General features: G+C 37.4%; 1 non-coding gene across 1 annotated transcript in view; it reads left to right on the forward strand.

Annotated features, from left to right (window-relative positions):
* Positions 1–23,554, forward strand: part of LOC110203190 (uncharacterized) — a 531,275-nt gene that overhangs the window by 373,337 nt on the left and 134,384 nt on the right. The window lies entirely within an intron of this gene.

Genomic DNA, 23,554 nt, shown 5'->3' on the forward strand with positions numbered 1-23,554 from the left:
ATTATATGATATATTAATAATACATTATGTTATAATATTCTTATTATTCCTTGCTCTTACCAACCTTGCAAAGTTGTGTTAGGGATAAATAAAATGAGGCTTAGAGAGATTTGATGACTTTCTCAGGTGCTAAGTGAACAAGTTAGAACTAGATTTGAACCGAGGTCTCCTGCCTAATGTAGTCACTGAGACAACCAAATTAATTTTTCCCTTGTCTCCAGTTTAGAAGATCTCTCTGAGAGGACACAAAGAAGGGAATTGTTTGTCTCCCACATTAAAATGTGAGTTGCTTGAGGGTAGAGATGATATTTTTGCCTTTCTTTGCATCTCAAGCACTTAGCACAGTGCCTGAAACATAATAATCATTTAAAAAGTGCTTTTTGAGTGAACAGTAAGTAGCTTTTGCATCTCAGACCCATGGTGCTTTGCTAGCACAGGCTGGCCCAGGGGACATCCTTCCATCCTTCCCATGAAGTGTGTGTGTATATGTGTGTGTGTGTGTGTGTGTGTTTTAACATTTCCCAAATGACTGGGCTCATCTCTTTCCTTAAACTCCCAGTTTCCTGTCTTGGAAACTATAATAAAGACAAATTTGAGAAGTAATGAATGAGGAATCAATCCTTGTAAAGCAATGAAATTTACTGTGGCTTAACTAATCTGGTACCATTTATGCATGCTGCCTGCCTTCCCCACCATCGGATGACTAATTGATAACTAATTTCCTCAATTTGTAGTTCATTACTTATTTTAGCAGAGAAGCTTATACCTAACTCTATGAATCAAAAAGGCTCCATGAAATCAATGAAGATATTACTTGCCAGGACTTTTGACAAATCATCTACCCGTGTTCAGGGTCAGATAGGTCTATAAGGACAACGGACGTCTTTTGATGTGCTCTACCTAAGGAAGATCAAGAGCCTCTTGGTGGAGGATTGGAGGTGTACAAGAGAAATCACAGGGGCATAAACATAGAGCTGAAAGGAGCACTGACATATGAGGGATCTCATAGGTCACCTACTGCAACCCCCTCATTTTATAGTTGAAAAACTTAGGCCCATGGGAATTAAAAGAGTTGCCAAAGGTCACACAGGTAGTAAGTACTGAGGTAGGGGAGAAGGGAGGATTTGAATCCAGGACCTCTGACTCTGGAGACAGTGTTCTTTCCATTGACCTATGCTGCTTCCCCCATAAGAAAACTGAGGCCCAGGAGATTCAATGACTTATCCAAAGTCTCAGAAGTAGCAAGTACCCTAGGTCCTGGAAAGCTCAGCTCTTGCCTTCACCATCCCTCTCTGTCCAGGACACTTATCACATAGGTGAGCAAGGAAGCCACCTTTGACTCAGCCATGAATTTCTAGGCATTTCTCTAGAGAGTGGTAGAGTGCAAAGAGTCAGAGGACCCAAGTTCAAATCCTCCCTTAGATATTGACTACCCAAGTGACCTTTAACAAGTCATTCATCTCCTTTGACTTCAGTTTCCTCAATGTAAAATGAAAGGATTAAGTTAGATGACCACTGAATTCCCTCCAAGCTTTTTATCTTTGATCCTGTGATCTAGGGTCCAAAGGGACCCTGGATCATAGGACTTGATAAACCTCAAGATGTTTTTCCACACTTCCAATAACAAGAAGAACAAGCAGTTAGTAGTGCTGGGGCTCATCTATACCTATTTCTGATGCCGTCTGCCCTGCTGTTTACTCTGATGGCAGGGCAGAGGGCAGCTGTTACACAGAAATAGGACAGTTTCCAGTAATTATAGCTTTTGAAAAATATGCCGGTCAATGGCTTCTTAACAAGTGACGCTATTAATCCCGAGTGTTCTCGATTCTTTATTTTGTTTGGGGAAAGAAGTCAGAGGCAATATTGTGTTATTTATCCCTGGAATAATGTTGCCATAGTAACTTCTCTACCTTATAACAACAGCAGTGAAGTCGCTGAAGCAAGGAAGCATGGAAGCCTTTTTAATAACTGGGAGCATGGGTACCAAGGTTGGTAATGGAGAGCACCTTTGTTGGGAGGCCACAGCATTTAACCTTAAAGCATGATGTGTGGGGCCTGTCTCTGAGGACAGCATGGCTTTGTGATGTCCAAAGAGAGCCATTTATATTAAGTTGCTTTGCTATTAGCATTGTTTCACATGACATTCTTAGAATGTAAGAATCTAGGGTTGCCATGGAAACCAAAAAATGTACAAATTAAGACCCAGAATAGGAAAGCTTCTACTGTTGCAATTCTGTTGATCATTATTAAAGAAATTATGTAGTGCAACTACAGGTATTGAATGTCAAAAAAAAAAGCAGGAGAGACACATTTAACATCTTAATTTGGTGCATAATTCTTCCTTTCTCAACCTAACAACATGGGAGAGGAGAAAGAATACTGAATTTGGTTTTAAATGACCTTGGCTCAAATCCCACTTTTCATTTACTGTCTGTAGGGCCTTGGGCAAGTCTCTGGGCTTGAGTTTCCTCATCTGCAGAATGAAGAGTGTAGAATAATTATCACTGGAGGTCTGTTGTAGCACCAAATCTATGGTCCTGTGAAATTACTCAGTGCTAGAGATAGGTTATCAATACCTAATCTCGAAGATGATATGTGTGGCCACAGATGACCACGGACTATCAACCTTTGTGAATTTATGAAATTGTTATAGCAACCAAATGAGGTTCTTTAGAAGACATTAGTTGGGGGAAGGGAGGTGGTAGGGTTAAGAGAGTATAACCATTCCTCCCTAAGGCTAATCATTTTACCTGAAGCTTTGATCTTATTCCTTCCTAACTTCTCCAATACCTTGATTCACCAACCATTCCCCTTTCTCCTACATCTTCAGTCTTTCTTTCACTTGGCTCCTTTTTAATTTGCTTGCAACCACATTTAGGTCTGTCCAGTGTGACACAGTAGATAGAGTACTGGGCCTAGAATCAAGAAGACTCATCTTCCTGAGTTCAAATCAGGCCTCAGATATTTACTAGCTATTTAACCCTGGGGAAGTCACTTAACCCTGTTTGCCTCACTTTCCCCATCAGTAAAATGAACTGGAGAAGGAAACCGCAAACTACTCTAAAATCTTTGCCAAGAAAACCCCAAATGAGGTCACAAAGTTTTGGACACAACTGAAAAGTGACTAAACAACAAAATCCTCCAAACAAGTCTTCCCTTGATCCATCTACCCCATTCAGGAATCATTATCTTTCTCTTTCTCCTTCCCACTCTCTGTTCCTTCCACTCTCCCCACCCCATCTCTCTCTTCACTGCTAATCTTTTTGGGAAAAAAAAAAGTTGTCTAGTCAACAAGTCAGTAAGCACTTTTAAGCACCATCTATGTGCCAGGCACCATGCTAAGTGCTGGGAGCTCACAGGATAATTCCATTTCCTCACTATTCTTCTGTTAAGCCCTCTTACATTTTGGCTTCTACCTCTGCTTGCCTTCTGACACTCTTCCAAGATCACCAATGTTTTCCTAATCATCAAGACCAACCACCATTTTAATTAGTTTCTCCTGTCCTGAACTCTCTTCTGAGCACTTGGCTCAAATTTCTGGCTACAGAAGATCTCCACCTGGATGTCCCACTACTGCCTTAAACTCAACATGCTTAGGACTGGACCCCAGTGGAAAGAACACTGCTTCTGGAGTCAAAGGATCTTTGTTCAGATTTTGTCTCTGACGCATACTAGCTATGTGACTTTGGACAAGTCACTTACCTTCTCTGGACTCCAGTTTCCTAATTCATAAAATGAAGTGTTGAATTCAGTGGCTTCTGAGATCCTTTTCATCTCTGAAACTATGATCCTACATGTTTATTTCCTACTTCTCCAAACCTCTTCCTGCATCTGATCTGACTGCACTTGTTTTTAGTTCTGAACCTTCTAGCAGAATCTAGATTGTTTGAAGGTAGGAACTGTTTTTCATTCGTATTCCTAGCACCTAGAACAGTGCCTAGCACAAAACCGATGCTAAATGAATACTTCCTGGATTGCGTAGAAAGTTTCTTGATTCTTCCCTTTATCTCTGGGGTGTTTTTGGAGGACTAGCACCCCTGGTGTAAGGGCTCGGCAACCTCTTTTCAGGGCTGCTCATCTACCTTTGGTGTCCACCTGCCACCCACATCTCATCTGGGGCTCCAAGAAGCTGTAGCACGTGCAGCAGCCACACCCCAGAAAAACCATTTTGGCAGATAGGCTAAACCAGACTGAGGGTAACTGACAGGTCTCAAGCCCGTTGGTGAGTTAGGGAGATGTCTATCCTAAGTATGCAAAGGTATCCCCCAGTGGAATAGGTAGATGAGAATAGTTTGTTCTAATGGCCATGACAGCAGCTGAAGCAGGCTTAGAGCTTGGTCAAACATCAAAGACACCAAGGTCATTCACTGCATCCGGAGCCATATCCAGTGGTCTTGACTTTTGTCCTGCCACTGGACTTCAATGACTTTGGAAGAGACCGTGAGACTGATGACTTTGTGCAGGTCAGCCTCACTTAAATCCAATTCACCCACAAGTCAAGAAATCACCCATGATGTCTTTGGTCCTCTTTGAAAATGAAGGATGAACAGCAATTCAGTAAATCACCAAATCCTGTTAGTTCTCCATCAATAACAGATCTTACATCCATCCTCTCATTTATTGCTCTAGTATTCATCATTACCAATTGCCCTGACTATATCACAACAGTCTCCCTTCTCTTCCCCATTCCAGTTCATCCCTCATAGTACTGCCAGAATAATCTTCTTTATGGGTAAATGTAATCAGAGGTCACACCTCTGCTCAAAAGTTTCCAATAGTTCCTTTTTTGCCATATGTATAAAATTTGAACTGCTTTGCCTCTCATTCAATAAAGACCATTGGGTTTGGAGTCAAGAAGCCCAGAGTTTGGATCCTGCCTCTATTTACCACCTGTATAACTGTGGGCAAGTCATTATCTGTCCAAGTCTCATTTTCCTTATCTGTAAAACAAGGGGATTGAACTAGATAACAAATCTCCAATGTCTTCTCCCATTCCAATTCATCATTTTATCTTTCTGCCTTTAGCAATGCCCAGGACTCCCCAAACTGACATAGTCTCAGCCAGGTCTGTTTTCTCTGGCAGTGTCTTGAAGGTCCATTCCACATTATATTTCTATAGCATTTTGCAAAGTCTTTTTAGATTCACTATTACATGGGATCTTTCCCAATGATTGTGGATCACTGGGGAAGAGCCTTTGACCACTGGATCCTTTGAGGATTGTTATCCCCATTTGACATATGAGGAATGTGAGGATGAATAATTTTCCCAATGTCATAACCTAAAAAGGGGCAGAACATGGATGATGTAATAGAAAAGAATCTTGGATAACAGCTCCGACAGTTAATATATTTATGACTCTAGGCAAGCCATCACCACTCTAGACTAGGACTTACTGCCTCTGTTAACTGGGGCAAGTCACTTAAACTAATCTCAGTTTCTTTATTTATACATTTAAGGAATTATACTAGAGCCAGGGGTGGGGAACCTGCAGCCTCATGGCCACATGTGGTCTCCTAGATCCTCCTATGTGGCCTTTTCAATGAGTCCAAGTTTTACAGAACAAATTCTTTGATGGAGGGGATTTGTTCTGTGAAGTTTGAATTCAGTCAAAGGGCTGCACTTGAGGACCTAGCGGGCTACATATGGCCTTGAGGCCACAGGTTCCTACCTCTTAAGATAAACCTTAATGTCCCTTCTAGCTTTAAAGCTATGACTCTCCACTCTTCTAATCTCTGGGCTTTTGCTTATTCAATTCCCTATGCCTGGAATGCCCTCCCTTCTCTTCACTAGAAGGTTCTTACCTATCTTTTTAAGTCCAGCTCAAATGGCACCTCCTCCATGAAACACAATGCTTTGTTTTGCATCACCCTAGGACACGTTTTTGTAGTCATAAATATATACATATAGGTACCTATATATGTATGTATCCATAAATTTACCTTTAGCAACAGATTAAATACTCAGGGAGAGGAGGAGCCAAATCTTCTCCCAACTGTTTTCCCCCCCATCTCATCACTTAGCACTGTGCTCTGCACACAGTAGGCACTTAGTACATGATTGCTGAATAGAAGGTAAGATAGTGATCCTCACATAATTTTAATTTCAGTAGCACAATACTGCAAGTCTTTAGTAGGTCAAAGCCAATTCTTAAGCAAGCAGGTTAAGCTAAAGGAATAGAATTTCCAGGTATCTCTGGCCCAGGGATTCTTAATTTTTTTTGTTTTAGTCTGGAACCCATTAGGCAGGCTTGTGTATTCTTCTCAGAATAATGTTTTTAAATTTATAAAATAAAATACATCAGATAATAAAAGAAACAAATTATGTTGAAATTCAATTGAAAGATTCTCAAAAGGCTCTCAATCAAAATATTAAAAAACAAAATCCAAATTCATATACCAAGGTTAAGAACCCTGCCTCTACGGTCATCTGAATTTATTCAAACTTCTCTGATATCAATGATTACTCTGACTCTGCCTGTGGAGATTTAGTCCTATCCAATAGAATAAAATGTAAACTCCTCAAGGGCACATACTGTTTCTGATTTTTTTTCTTCTTCTTCTTCTTCTTCTTTTTTTTTTTATTACCAGGGCCTTGCATAGTGCCTAGCACAAAGTAGGGACTCATTAAATGCTTAATGAATTGAATTGAGTTATCAGATAAAACTTAAATATGGCATTATTCCTATCATATCAGTAGGTAAACTGAAACCAGTGAAAACAAAGCACTAAGAAAAGCCAATAACTCCTCTTATTATAATCCAGGATTCCTACATTCCTATATTTCCTACACTTGCTTGGCATCATTGGTGAATTTAGTAAATACCCAGGGTAATGGACTAGTGCCTCAACATTCCTTCTATATTAACCTACCCTATGTGGAATGGCCAGACTAGTTGAAGGTACAGCTATAAGTGTGGCAGCATCCACTCTACTCTGTCTTGTCATTTTAAGCTATCTTCTACTGAGGAACTGCCCTAGGAGACTTCATGAAGCTTGACGCGCTGCCTTAGCTTTAATATGTGTCATGTCTGGGAAACACACACAAAAAAGATATTCTCTGTCATCATCAAAAGTTCCCAAGTTGGATGTGTTTCAGTGGTGAGTCACTCCTCTCCCACCCTCTCCCCCCAACTGCGATGATAAGATGTGATGTATGTCAGTAAAATGATGAGAATGTGTTATTTCTCGAGGGCTGGGAAGATCTCTCTTGGCCTCTGGTGGAGAGCAGCACAGTCAGGTACTCAAGTGAGGCCGAAGAGGAGGTACATTTGGAGATTCCTTAACTCTTTCTGCTCCTAAAGATTGCTTTTGGTAAAGTGCTGCTCTAGCACACGGTACTTTCATTTTATTTATAAAAATCGCTGCCGTCGCAGTCTTTTTTGCCTCATGAAGTCAGCACAAAACTGAGAACATTCGTTCCAAGGGAGTATTTTTAAAAAGCTCATTTCATAAAGTGGTGACCTTGTGATCTTGCCCTGAAGGTCAGTAGAATGGGTTGCTCCCAAGTCAATGTGGCCAGTACAAAAAAAGTTGGGTCAGGAGTCAGAAAATAATAATAATCATCATCATCATCATCATCATCATCATCATCATCATCATCGTAATGATAATGATAATGTAATTCACATTGAGTATTATATAATCAGGGGGGGCATAGAGTGGTTTTATCAGAAAACTTTATCATTGCAGATCACCAACTTTTCAAAAGCTTTTAAAAACAGTATGTTATTTCATTTGTTGTCTTTGAATCCTGAGTGCCCAGCACAGTATTTAGCATATGATAGGCACTTAATTCATGCTTGTTGACTGAATGAACTATTTATTTTCTTTAAAAGTTGTCAAGGGTCACAGAAAGACTTGTCCATTGTTAAAATAGCCATTAAACCAGACCTGGGAATTGAACCCAGATTATACTGACTTGGAGGCCAGCCATATGTCCATTATGCCAAATTCTCTCAATATATTTGAGTCTCTCTGTGTACCTCTTTGCATAATCTATGATATAATAAAGTAGCATTTTTATAGCATCTTAGAGTTTATAGAACCCTTCTGCTTATAATCCATCTCTTGGCTGTAGGCATTCTCTCTGGCTATTTCCCACATCTGGAATGCTCCTACTAGTGACTACACTGGCTTTCTTTTAAGTCCCATCTAAAGGCATTTTCTTCACTCCAACTACTGACCAGCTTTCTTTTAGTCCCAACTAAAACCCCACCTTCTACAGGACTCCTTACCCAATCTCTCTTGATTTCATTGCCTTTCTTCTCTTAATTATTTCCTATCTATCCTCTATATAGCTTGCCTTGTATATATTTGCATCTCATGTACCCTATTAGATTGTGATCTCCTTGAAGGCAGAGATTGCTTTTACTTTTTTTTTTTGGCATCCCTAGCTCTTAGCACAGTGTCTGGCACATAATAGGCACTTAATAAATGTTCATTGATTGATTGATTGATTGACATTTGAGATAAGCAGCACAAATATGCTCTCTATTTTATAGGTATTGACATCTGTAAAGCAGAATTAGAGTGGTGATGGCTTGTCTAGGGTCATAAATGTATTAACTGTTAGAGCTTTTACCCAAGATTCTTTTCTATTGCATCATCCATGTTATGCCCCATTTTAGGTTATAACATTGGGAAAATTACTCAGCCTCAGGTTCCTCATATGTCAAATGGAGATAACAAGCCCCAAAGGATCCAGTGGTCAAAGGCTCTTCCCTAGTGATCACACAATCATTGGGAAAGAGCCCATGTAATAGTGAATGTAAAAAGATTTGTAAAGTGCTATAGAAATATAATGTGTGGCTAAGAAATAGAGTGGTGGATCAGTGGAATAGTTAAGTATGCAAGACACAGTAGTCAATGACTATAGTAATCTATTATTTGATAAAACCAAAGACTCCAGCTTCTGGAATAAGAACTCACTATTTTGATGAAGACTGCTGGGGAAACTGGAAAAGAGTATGGCATAAACCAAAATCTCACACCATATACCAAAATAACGTCAAAATGGGTTCATGATTTAGATATAAAGGCTGAGACTGAAAGCAAACTGGGAAAGCAAAGAATAGTTTACCTATCAGATTTATGGAGAACAGAAGAATCCATGACCAAACAGGAGATATAGAACATTACAAAATGAAAAATGGATAACTTTGATTACATTGAATTAAAAAGTTTTTGTACAAAGACAATGCAGCCAAGATTATATGGAAAATAGAAAATTGGAAAAGAATTTTTACAACCAGTCTCTCTGATGGGGGCCTCATTCTAAATTTTTTAGAGAATTAAGTAAAATTTGTAAGAATACAAGTCATACCCCAATTGATAAATGGTCAAAGGATTTGAATAGGCAGTTCTCAGATGAAGAAATTAAAGCCATCTGTAGTCACATGAAAAAAGCTCTAAATCACTATTGATTAGAGAAATGCAAATCAAAACAACTCTGAGATACCACATCACACCTACCAGATTGGCCAACATGACAAAACAGGAAAATGATAAATGTTGGAGAAGATGTGGGAAAATTGGAACACTAATGCTTTGTTGGTGGAGTTGTGAAATGATGCAACAATTTTGGAGAGCAATTTGGAGCTATGCCCAAAGGGCTATAAAAATATGCATACCCTTTGACCCAGCAATAGCACTTCTAGGGCTGTATCCCAAAGAGATCATACAGATGGGAAAAAGACCCACATGTGCAAAAATATTTATAGCAGCTCTTTTTGTGGTGGCAAAGAATTGGAAATTAAGAGGATGCCTATCAATTGGGGAATGGCTGAACGAGTTGTGGTATATGAATGTAATGGAATACTATTGTGCTATAAGAAATGATGAGCAGGCAGACTTCAGAAAAACCTGGAAAGACTCGTATGGTCTGATGCTGAATGAAGTGAGTAGAACCAGGAGAATATTGTACACAGTAACAGCCATGTTGTGCGATGACTTAGCCCTTGTCAGCAATGCAAGGATCTAAGACATCTCCAAAGACCTCTTGATGAAAAATGCTATCTACATCCAAAGAAAGAACAATGGAGTTTGAATGCAGATCAAAGCATACTACTTGCTAGTTTTTTTTTCTTCTGTTGTGTTTTGTTTCCCCTTTCGGGTGGTTCCTCCTATTGGTTCTAATTCTTACTTACATCACTAATATGAAAATATGCTTAATAGTAATGTATATGTATAGCCTATATCAGATCATTTGCCGTCTTGGGGAGGGAGATAGAAAGGGAGGAGGAGAAAAATTTAAAACTCGAAAGCTTATGGAAGTGATTGTTGACAAATCAAAATAAATTAAGAAAAAAAAAGAAATATAATGTGGAATGGACCTTCAGGGATCAATACTTTGGAGAATGCAGTAGGACTAACAAAGGGAGATTCCTTATGTGGGAGTTTCCTATACCAATAGGGAAAGAACCCTCTCTCTGTTTAATTGTCCTATAACACCATTTCATTTTTTTTAATTAGCCCTGTAATTTATTAGGCTTTTCCCTACCACCCAAATTTTCTTTGGTTATCTACTGTTCAAGATGCCTTCATGGGGAAAGCCACATTTTCCTCCCTCCCTTTCCCCAGCTCTTAGATATTAACAATCCCTCTTTGGTGGTATAAAGAGTTATATACAGTATATACATTGTGGGAGTTAGGCTTGTGGTATCCCCTACAATCTGGAGAATCTGCACAAAATTTTTTGGCCCTCCCTTTGTACCAGAGAAGAAGTCTGAATTATTGTGGCCTTAAAAGATAAACTAACTATGCAGTCTGAATGCAGATTGAAGCACACTATTTTCATTTTGGGTTTTTTTCTTTTTTCTTTCTTGCAGTTTTTCCTTTGTGTTCTGATTCTTCTTTCACAACATGGCTAATGTAGAAATATGTTTAACATGATTGTACATGTATAGCTGTCTTGGGGAGGGGGGAGGGAGAAAAATTTGGAACTCAAAATTTTACAAAAATGAATGTTGAAAACCCTCTGTGTGTAATTGGAAAAAATGAAATACTATTAAGAAAAAAATGAAATATGTTGATATTATACATATATTTTATGCATTTCTGAGTTTCTAAACTTTTTCTGTCATCTGCTGGCCTTGTTGTGTCACCTGTTGCTTCCACAAAACTCCCCCAAAATTCTCATTTAATTTCTTATGTCAATCCTTGCTATATCAAAACTGCGGTGGGCAAAGTCATGATGTGAAGAGGATAACTATAGATTAAACAAGCAAATCATGAGGGTTTAATAACAGATCAGCTTTGTGGATGCAAGCAATGATCTGCTCTACCCACCTCAGATCACTGGTCTTATCACATTCTTTGCTACCTAACCTCCAACCAATCTTAGCCTTGATATTAACTTAGTTTTAGGGCTGCTGCTTTGCTTTGGGCTCTAGAATCTACATCTTAATTAGGATTAACCTTAATTAGGATTGTGTTTACATAGATATAGATATATGTATTGTGTTTTTTATGGTATCCCCAAAATCTTAGTGAAGTTTTAAACTCTAATAATACTTTTAAACTATTAAGCATTAATAGCTTAAAACTGCATTGAAACTCTTAGGGATCATCATCTTCATTATATATGTGTTCATATACCTATATGTACACATACATACATATACATACATACATAAATACACACATGAGATTCTAGGGATTTGGGCAGAGGCTTAGCTTTTATACACTATAGTCTTTGCCACAATGACAAATTCAAATAAATTCAATAGACATTTATTAAGAGCTTACTGTATATATGTCAGGCATAATGCTTGGTGCTAAAATATAAAAGGCAAAAAAGTCACAGTTTCTGCCTGCAAGAAGCTTATGTTCTGCTGAGATGAAGCAGCATTTATGCAGTTAACTTGATTATATATAGAAAATAAATCAAAGTTTTAAAATGTGGTAATTAGGTGGGACTATAGAAGTTATAGGATCTTCGATTTTGAGCTTTAGAGACTTTCGGTGCCAAGATAGTGGAGTGAGGAAGGAACCCACTGAAGCCTTCCCAAATTTCCCTTCAAATAACTTGAGAACTGCCTCAGAATTGCTCAAGGACAGGGAAGAAGTTTGTTAGCATGGCAGAAAAAGTCTGTTTCTCTGGGGTAGGAAGGAAGTGAGGTCCAACAGCAGCAGCAGCGGCAGCCTGCCTCACATCAGAGGACTTGTAGCAAGGCTCCAAGCCTGGGACAATGCACCATTCTCCTGCAAACCAGAAGCCCCCTGGGCAAATGAACAGTCTGTACAGCACAGCAAGGCCCTAACCCAATGATCCCACACCCAGTACAAGCCACCAGCCAGGCCTTGACTCCATTGCTGACCAGTAGTGAAGCCCTGCTCTAGGGCTAGTCAACAATGAGACCTTGCCCATGGGGCCTGCAAGCAGAGAGACCCTGTTTCCATAGCAACTCAACAGCATGGCCCTAACCCTGACGCAGACCAACAACAAAATACCTCCTCCAGGGCCAGCCACCTGAAAGACTCTGTTACTATATCAACCCTGCAGTAAGACCCCCATTCCCTGGGTTGGGCCAGCCCCTAAACCCCACACCCAGGGGAGGCCAACAGTGAGGCCCCATTCCCTAGTACAGGACAGAAGGGAAGCCTACTCTCCAGCAAAAGCAATAAGCTAAGCCTTGAAGCCCAGTAAAAGCCAGCCATGAGATCCTGAGCCCCAGCATAAAAAACTTGGGATAATGCAGGACCAGAGCCCAATTCTCACATAAAAACACTAAGTCACAAAACAGGCAGAAAAATGAGCAAAAAGAAACAAAAAAAAATAACATGGCTATAGAAAGTTACTATGGTGACTGAGAGGATCAAAGCATAAACTTATAAGATGACAATAATGTCAAAATGGCTACATGTGAAGCCTCAAAGAAAAATGCAATTTGGTCTTGGGCCCAAAGAGAATTCCTGGAAGAGTTTTAGAAGGATTAAAAAAAAAAACCAATTAGAGAAGTAGAAGAAAAATTGGGAGAAGAAACAAGAGTAATGCAAGAGAATATTGAAAAACAGTTAATGTCATGGGAAAAGATATATAAAAATTTACTGAGGAAAATAACTCCCTAAAAATAGAATTGTCCAAATGGAAAAAGTACAAAAGCTCACTGAAGAAAATAATTCCTTAAAAATTAGAATTGAAAAAGTGGAAGCTAATGACTCTATGAGACATCAAGATATGATAAAATGAAGTTTTTAAAAAGTTTAAAATAGAAGAAAATGTGAAATTCCTCATTGGAAAAACAACTGACCTAGAAAATTGATTTAGGAGAGATAATATAAGAATTATTGGACTACCTGAAAACCATGATGAATAAAAAGAACAAAGCCTGGATGATATCTTTCAAGAAATTATAAAGAAGTACTGCCCTGATATATTAGAACCAGAGGGCAAAATAGAAATTGAAAGAATTCACTGATCACTACCTGAAAAAGATCCCAAAATGAAAATTCCCAGGAACATCATAGCCAATTTCCAGAGCTCACAGATCCAGGAGAAAGTATTACTAACAGCCAAAAAGAAAACAATTCAAATATTGTGGCGCTACAGTCAGGATAACACAAGATTTGGCAGCTTCCACATTAAAGAAGTGGAAGGTTTTGAATATGGATATACCATAAGGCAAAGGAGTTAGGATTACAACCAAGAACCACTTGGGCATGCAACTAAAAAAGACTAGAAAAAGAACAAATCAAAAATCTCCAAATCTTGAAAATCAAAGGAGAGATTGATAAAATCAAAAGTGAAAAAACCATTGAGCTAATAAATAAAACTAGAAGCTGATTTTATGAAAAAAACACAACAAAATAGATAAACCATTGGTTAATTTGATTTTAAAAAGCAAAGAAGAAAAGCAAATTACTGGTATCAAAAATGAAAGGGATGAATTTACCACCAATGAAGAAGAAATGAAGACAATTATTAGGAGCTATTTTGCCCAATTATGTGCAAATAAATTTGACAATATAAAAGGAATGGATAAATATCTACAAAAATATAAATTAATAGAAGAAATTAAATATTTAAATAACCCAATCTTAGAAAAAAAAGAAATTGAACAAGCCATCATTGAATTTCCTAAGAAAAAATCCCCAGGACCAAATGGATTCACAAGCAAATTCAACAAAAAATTTAAAGAACAATTAATTCCAATGCTATATAAACTAGTTGGAAAAATAGATGGAAAAAGAGTTCTACCAAATTCCTTTTATGACACAAATATGGTGCTGATACCTAAACCAGGAAGAGCCAAAACAGAGAAAGAAAATTATAGACCAATTTCCCTAATGAATATTGATGCAAAAATTTTAAATAAAGCACTAGCAAAGAGATTATAGCAATATATCACAAGACTCATACACTAAGACCATATGGGATTTATACCAAGATAGCAGAGCTGCTTCAATATTAGGAAAACTATCAGCATAATTGACCATATCAACAACAAAAACAATAGAAATCATTTGATTGTCTCAACAGATGCAGAAAAAGCCTTTTACAAAATACAACACCCATTCTTATTAAAAACAGTAGAGAGCATAGGAGTAAATGGAGCTTACCTTGAAATGATAAGCAATATTTATCTAAAATCATCAGTAAGCATTAGCTATAATGAAGATAAGCTAGAAGCCTTCCCAATAAAATCAGGGGTGAAGCAAGGATGCCCATTATCACCTCTATCATTTAATATTGTCACCAGAAATGTTAGCTATAGCAATGAGAAGAAAAAGAAATTAAAGGAATTATAATAGGCAATGAGGAAACAAACTTTCACTCTTTGCAGATGATATGATATTATGCTTAAAAATCCTAGATAATCAACCAAAAAACTACTTGAAATTATTAACAACTTTAGCAAAGTTGCAGGATACAAAACAAACATAAATCACCAGCATTTGTATACATTACCAACAAAATCCAGCAGCAAGAGAAAGAGAAATTCCATTTAAAATAACTGCAGGCAATATAAAATATTTGGGAGTCTACCTGCCAAGATAAACTCAGGAACTATATGAATACAACTATAGAAAACTTTATGCACACATAAAAAAGTCAAATCTAAATGACTGGAAAAATTTTAATTGCTCATGGGTAGGCCAAGCCAATATAATAAAAATGTCAGTTCTACCTAAATTAAGCTATTTATTTAGTTCCATGCCAATCGAACTATCAAAATTATTTTATAGAGCTAGAAAAAAATAATAAAATTCATCTGAAAGAACAAAAGTTCAATTTTATCAAGGGAATCGATAAAAAAATATGTATCAGATCTCACACTGTATTATAAAGTGGTAATTAAGAAAAAAATATTGGTACTGGCTAAGAAATAGAGTGGTAGATCAGTTGAATAGATTAGGTACAAATTACACTATAGTAAATGACCATTATAATCTAGTATATAATAAACCCAAACATCCAAGTTTTTGGAGCAAAAACTCATTATTTGAAAAAAACCTACTGGGAAAATTGGAAAACAGTATGGCAGAAAGTAGGCATAGAACAACATCTCACACTGCATACCAAAATAAGGTCAAAATGGGTACATGATTTACACATAGAGTGATACCATAAGCAAATTAAGAGAGAATGGAATAGTGTATCTGTCAGATTTGTGGATAAGGGAGGCATTTAGGACTCAAAAAGATATAGAGAGCATTAGAAAATATAAAATAGAGAATTTTGATTATATAAAATAAAAAAGATTTTGCACAAACAAAACCAATGCAACCTAAATTATGAAGAAAGCAGAAAACTGTGGAAATAATTTTGCAACAAGTATTTCTGATAAAGGCTTCATTTCTCAAATATATAGATAACTAAGTTAATTTTATAAAAATACTAGTCATTCCTTAATTGATAAATAGACAAAATATAGCAACAGGCAGTTTTCAGACTAAGAAATCAAAGCTATCTATCGTCCTGAAAAATGCTCTCAATCACTATTGATTAGAAAAATGCAAACTTAAAAAAACCTCATACCTCATACCTATCAAATTAGTTAATATGACAAAAGGAAAATGTTGGATGTTGGAGGGGTTGTGAAAACACTGGGACACAAATGCACTGCTGGTGGAGTTGTGAACTGATCCAACCATTCTGGAGAGCAATTTGGAACTATGTTCAAAGAGCTATAAAACTGTTCATACCTTTTGATCCAGCGATACCACTGCTAGTTCTATATCCCAAAGACATCCAAATAGAGGAAAAAGGACCTATTTGTACAAAAAATATTTATAGCAGCTCTTTTGTGGTGGTAAGAATTGGAAATCAAAGGGATGCCCATCCATTGGGGAATGGCTAAACAAACTGTGGTATATGATTATAATGGAATATTATTGTGCTATAAGAAATGACAAGCAGGATGATTTCACAAAAACCTGGAAAGATGTACATGAACTGATTCATGGTGTAGTGAACAGAACCGTGAGAATGTCATACGCAACAACTGCAATATTGTTCAGTGAAGAACTGTGAGTAACGTAGCTATTCTCAGCAACACAGTGATCCAAGACAATCCCAAAGGACTGATGATAAAGCATACTATCCTCCTCCAGGGAAAGAATACAGACTGAACCATGCTATTTTTCACTTTCTTTTTTTTTATTGTAATCTTCTTTTACAAAATGACCACTATGGAAATGCTTTACATAATTGCACATGTGTAACCTATATCTTATTGCTTACCATCTCAGAGATGGGGAAGGTGAGAGAGAGAGATAAAATTTGGAACTTAAAACTTTATATAAAAATGTTTAAATTTTTTTTAAAATTTGAGTTTTAAGTTACCTTAGATATTACCTACTCCAGAGTGGTTCCCAACCATTTTAATGTCATTGACTGCTTTGAAAGTCTGGGGAAGCTTATAAACCCTGTCTTAGAATGTTTTAAATTTATAAAATAAAATATATAAGATTATAATGGAAGCCAATTATATTTAAATACTGTTATAATATTTAAAAATAATATTTTAAAACATTTATTTTTAAATTTTATTATTTAATGTTATATTTAAACCATAGTTAATATCAATTAAATTATTATTTAAATCAAATTATTTGATCTTTTGAAAAGAAACAAGCCCTGGATTAAAACTTCTGAAATCCAGCCTTGTCATTTGATAGATGAAGAAACTGAGGCCCCATTAGCTCATATTTTTGCTTGTCACTGACTAGGCAAATGAAGGAAAGGTGGCAGTGTCCTCAGTTTCTACAGAGATACTATGCAAGTATCTAGTATAGCATTTCAGTGTATGGTCTCAGGTAAATAAAATGATCTCAGATAAATAAATCTGTGCCTAGACACCTAATTCAATCATACAACAATAGCAGCCATTGATTTGCATCCAGGAATTATTTTTAAGTATTTAAAGAAATAAATGTAGCCCAGGAACTGGTTATTGATTAAACTTAGTTATTTTCTTTCCCTGTAATCCCTTTAAAATACTTGAGTGTTTTTCATTGAAGCCAAATACAGTCATATCTTTTATATATAAATACTACCTGAGTCCCTTTGCCTGGGGGTCTTTGTGCTTTCTGACAATTGAGATTCATTCTTTGCAAACTTGAGGGTTCCCTGACAATACAACAATTCAGTCTGCTGCTCTTGGGATGATCTTCCATCTTTGACCTGAGAATTTCTTCAGAGTTAGAAGATCATGGAAATACTTTGAGAAATGTATTTCCTGTTACCAAAATGTGGGAAGTTTCTACAGATGGAGACAGTTCCCTTAATCCATAAGATGACAATCAGAAATGGAAGGGACCTTAGAGTCAGTCTTGTTCAACCCCAACCCAATTTTGCTTACTGTGAGTTCAGGAAGCAATCACTTGACCTCTGCTTCAAGACCTCCAGAAATGATGTTAGGGACAGGCCTGACACCAGCACTGTGCTAGTTCAGGTTTAATTTGGGTACCTGCTCATAAGTCATTCATATTAATAAAAATTCTTTGTATTTAATAAGTCATTCTGTTTTAAACCTATTGAATTTAACTCAGTCAACATTTATTAGGCACCTACTATGTGCAAAGTATTTTGACAAGGACAAAAACTGAAATAGTTCTTCCTCTCAAGGAGCTAAAGTCTACTGGGGAGAATCTCACTGTATGATCATTGAAGACACAGCTCTCTACCTTGTCTACAGAAATAATATGAGAGATTTTCTAAAATACCTTGCTGTTGTTTAGATATATACTAAATTGGCAGTTTGCCCCACTCTGCAGGTCTATTATACCTTTTTTTTTAAAGGTAGTTAACTTGGCAAGAATTGTTCTTTTATAGCAAAAGGAGTATAGGACTCAGAGGCAGGAAAACTTGGGTTTCTATTCTACCTCTGACACATTAACTGTGTGACCTTTGGTAAGACAATTAACCTCACTTAGCTTCTTTCCTCATCTGTAAAATGGAGATAGAGATAGTTGTAGTATTTAGCTCCCAGGGTTGTCATGAAGCTTATAATTTAGAACACTATGTCAATGTCATTATTATTATTGTTACTATTATCATTTAGGAAATATATAGTTCAAACAGGAAAAGAATACAGCATTTGGAGTCCAAAGATCTGAGTTCAAATGCTGGCTTTTTGTGTAACCTGGGCAAAAGCACTTAACCTCTCAGTATTCTGGGCAACTCCCTAAGACTATGACCTGCATTAACAGAGAGGAGTTTCCTCATTTGGGAGTACACTATATCAATAAAATTATAGGTCCTGTCCCTATCCCTATCCCTATCCCTATCCCTGTTTCTTTTTGTATCTCTCTCCTTATCCCTATCTTTAACTCTGTTGTTATATTGTGGTAAGTTAAACTATTCTGTCTCCTATAACCCAAACTGGTATTTACTTTCTCAGACTTCTTAAAGCACTTCATTTGGTCCACCCAATTTTGCCCTGACAGAAACACATAAATTGCCACATGGGATCAGATTCACTGTTTGTCTATTTTGTGATCCACCTTGACTGAGGAACTAAGACGTATCTTGTAAGAGGCCATAGTTGTCCTTCTTGACTTTTTACTAAAATGTTAGAGACATAGCCCAAATTTTTAAATGTCTCTTAATCACCTATTAGATACACACATCACTCATAAACTCACATCTTTATGAAATTCAATTTATAGTTCCATGTCATCCTCTTGGCAATAATGAGTCCTATAACTATAATACTATTCTCCAATTGTTTATTCAATAATATTGTAAGTATTTCACAGGAAGGGTAGGGCTGATATTTTTCCTATGTGTGCTAATATATCAAGAACAGAGCTGAGAACTGAGTAATCAGTATTTTTTTTTTGGGGGGGGACAGGCAATCAGGGTTAAATGACTTGCCTAGGGTCACGCAGCTAGTAATTGTCTGAGGTCAGATTTGAACTCAGGCCCTCTGGACTCCAGGCCTGTTGCTCTACTTACTGCCCCAAACAATAAATACGTTTTTGATTCATGGAAGAATTCCACTTGTAAGAAGTTGATACCAACAAGGACACATTCAAATGACAGTCCTACTTGAGTATACCATGAAAGGATTGTCATTTTAGAGCCAAAGGCTATTAGCGCAACCCTCTCTTTTTAAAAATAGGGGAACTGAGGACAAGAGAATTGAAGTGTTTTGTCCAGGGCTACATAGCTAGTAATTAGCAAAGCCAGGATTTGAACCAAGAGTCTCTGGTTTCAAATTCTATGTTCTTTCCACAGCACTACTTGTCCCTTTCCATGCCAAACCTTTACAGATAAAACATGTCAATTCACCTGCTGTCTTACAAGCATTACATGGGCACCAGCAGGGAGTGAGTGGAAGGCATAGAAGGGAAGTGAGAGAGGATAGCTCTTACTATCTGTTTATAGGGCACCTTTCATCCACTCCAAAAAACCCCGTAAAATCTTTATTTGAAGGGGGAAGCCTGTTTACTATAATTAAATATTAAAAAGCCCTCATTAGCAGAGTTTGCTTTGCTTAATACACAGCAGTATGAAAATGAAGGGGTTTTAGTTTACTTCTCTCCTCCCCCTCACCCAACCTTTCTTTTTCCAAATTCTGATTTTTTTATTATTTTTCTTCAGCAGTTAGGCCTCGTGACAATCTACTTGACCTAATGAAGTTACATTAGTTTCTCTCTGCATATGATATTTTTTTTTCCAGTGGAAAAGGTTAAGAAACAATGGGGCTATCCAGCATAACAAATGCACATCACATCCTAATATGCAATTAACTAAAAATAACACATTTTCATTCTAGAGAGGGGACTGCATTTAAATAAGTATTTTCTTCAAATAAACTTTCATTAGGTCAAATTTCTGTACTGCTTACTTGTTTAACAGTGTTGTGTGAGAAAGTGCATGATGTACAAAAATGACTTCTTCATTTTTGTTTTTGGATGGCAAAGTAAACTGAGAGATGACGGCATAAAGTAAACAGTGTTTGCATAAGCAAAGTTGATCTGGAACACAGATGCTAAAGCTAACTCTCTGAAATCTGTTCATTCAAGAGTTGCTAAGGTTTCTGAGTTTGTGAGATGGTAGGAGCATAAAATGACATGCTGTTTGCTCTCTCTCTCTGTTTCTTTGTCTCTGTCTCTGTCTGTCTCTGTCTCTCTCCCTCTCTCTCTCTTTCTGTCTCCCTCCTTCTCTCTCCTTTTTTTGGTACCACAATTAGGTATTATGAATCAAAAATAACTGAGTGTTTGCTTGTGTCTATTAACGCTGCCTTTGAGCTTAGGCTCTGTCATCTTCCCTGCAGTGTAATTGAGAAGTGATGGGAAATTGACAAGAAGCCTGGCCACAGGTGCAGAACACAATACTCCTTTTCTTCTGCTTTCAGCCAAAATTAAATATCGGCACCAATCCCTTTCTAAATCTGTCAGGTGGTAACATTTGTTTTGGATGAAACTCCCCAAAACATTGCCCATAGCCCCCATTTCTAGAGCCAGTGCTCCTCTTCCCTGCATATTATTTGAGCAGGTTCAGCTTTGCTGCTGCTAACACAAAAGACAATATTCTCATAGATGCCACCCAAATATTTCTCTGTTGAAATAGGACCATGTGTCCTGTCCTTCATTTCACTCTATATCCCAGAAAACATTGTCTCCTCACTCAAATTCTGCTGTACTCTGGCAAGATATTGACATTGTCACTCAGAGCTACTCTACTCTCAGTGAAGTGGCATTTGGTGGCTCAGGAGGCAAGAATTAAGCACTAGAGAAAAAGAATATGGGGGTCGAATAATCAGAACAGAGGATGCTTCCTACCAGTGTAACCTCCAGCAAGTCACTTTACTTCTTTGAGTGAACTAAAAGGCTTCTGAGAGCCCATGCATTTCTACATCTGTGATCTCTGAGTTTTTAAAGTTTATAAACTTTTTAAGGAAGTAAGGACGTTAGATAACAAAAGTTCTCTGCATGGGTAAAAATTTTCCATGGACCAAAAGTTGGGAAATACTGCTCTAGAAGCTGGCTGCTTAGTTCCAAATGCATCCTTTTCTTCCTAGGGCCATGAGACTTTGATCATTTAAGGAGTTCACTCTCATTGCTGCTCTATTCAAAATAGAATTCACAGGAATCATAGTTCCTAATGGCCCAGGACAAAACTTAAGAACATCAGTTCAGTTCAGTTCAATTCAACACAATTCCATTCAATACATATTTTTAACTGCCAACACATATGTGCAAGGCACCATGCTAGGTTATAGGAATACAAAAGTAAAATGAAGCAGGTCTTGTCTTCAAGGATCTTACGTTCCTTTAAAGGGGTTGGGCTAGGAAGCAACATGCACAGAGAAGTAAATAGAGAGTATCTTCAGAATAAATACAAAGTAATTTGTGGGGAAGAGGGAGCGCTAAGCGCTAAAAGAAAATGTCCTGTATATGATAGCACTTGAGTATATCTTAAAGGAAGGTAGGACAGATGGGATATAGAGCATTCAAATATCCATCTATCCCATCCCATCCATTTTTTTGTAGTACTGAAAGAAGTATCTTTCTATCAGTCTTCCTACAGTAGGATGCCCGTGTATCGTACTAATTCACTTAAAGAAGCCAAGAAATATACAGTGTGCATATGAGGAAATCTTTCCTTTGCCGCATCCCGTTACTTAGGTGAAGAAGATGTTGGAGATTCATTTTAAATGCTTAGGAGACTTGCGGTGAATTTTTAGCCTAGAAAGAAAGTCTAGGGTAAGATTATCCAATTATATAGTTATTGGATATAAAGTAGAATAAGTGAAGACATTTATACCTATATATTTATAGTTTTCTAAATCTTACTCTATTGTATCTCATAGTTTATCCATCACTAGGAGTGCTTAGGTGAATAATTTTTTTTCTGTGATTTTAATAGAAAATTCTATTTTTGTAGGAAAAGCAATCATGAGTGGATCATGTGTTCTGAGATTCAACCATCCATTCTGGGAGAAAGGTTAGACAGTCGCTCTAGGTTGTCATAACTCAAAGAATTATCATTCACCTGGTGACAGTTACCTGAAATGTTGGAATCATGCCCAACAGGAATTAACCAACCTCTGGAGGATTTAACTAACAAGCTCAAACCCACTAAGTCTTGGCAAATGTCATAGGAAGATAAGTGAGCCTTTGTCAGGTGCTGACATTGTAGTGTGAAATGTTTATCCAGTCACTTTCTTTTCAAATAAAATTAAGAAATAGTTGGTGAACACCAACTATATGCAAGGCTAAGTGATAGTCAGCTGGGAGGAGGTAATTCAGGTAACAGAAATGGAAGGATCACCACAAAACTTAAGAGTAGTGGTCCTGAATAAAGGGATACCATGGGGCAACAAAATGAAGTACTGAGTACCCTGGGAACCATTCTTATGCAAGAGGAGAGACCAAACCAGGACAAGGAGAAAACCCATAGAAAAGGTCAGTGGCTGGGTGGTGCAATGGATAGAGCAGCGGCCCTGGATTCAGGAAGACCTGAGTTCAAATCTGGCCCCAGACACATAATACTTACTAGCTGTGTGACCCTGGGCAAGTCACTTAACCCCATTGCCTAACCAAAAAAAAAAAGAAAAAGAAAAGAAAAGAAAAAGAAAAGAAAAGGTCAGTGGGGACACCAAAGGCAAACTGCATCAACTTTGCAATTTTTCAACAAACTATGCCTTAATAAAAGGATATCGGGGTTCTGTGCTTGGTGATACAGAAAGGCAAAGCAGGAAGGCAAGGTTTTTTGTTTGTTTGTTTTTTAATCAAAAGTTCCCTTTGTGTTGTCATCCCAGCTCTGTCAGAGGTGTTCCACAATGCAGTGAAGGAGGCTGAGCATCATTCATTTCTGAGTCCTTCATGTTCCTTCCTCTCTTCAATAATCTTTTCTTCTCCTAGGGACCCAGTGCTCTCCTGTCTGTAAGGAAACCATTTGATAAACTAATCTACGCTAACGTGTTAGGGACTTAATGTGTTATCTCTCTCTAAGAGGTATTTATATTTTCAAAGAGGTTACAGGGAAAGGGAAATGTTCTACCTAAAGTAATGAATCTCAGACGTTGAAATCTCAGACATCAATAGAAGAGATATTTTTGGCCAGTTGCTATTCTAAAGGCCTCTCCCAATCATAGGA

The sequence above is a fragment of the Phascolarctos cinereus genome, unplaced genomic scaffold, assembly GCF_003287225.1.
Source record: "Phascolarctos cinereus isolate Bilbo 61053 unplaced genomic scaffold, phaCin_HiC Scaffold_4;HRSCAF=312, whole genome shotgun sequence".
Classification (NCBI taxonomy): domain Eukaryota; kingdom Metazoa; phylum Chordata; class Mammalia; order Diprotodontia; family Phascolarctidae; genus Phascolarctos; species Phascolarctos cinereus.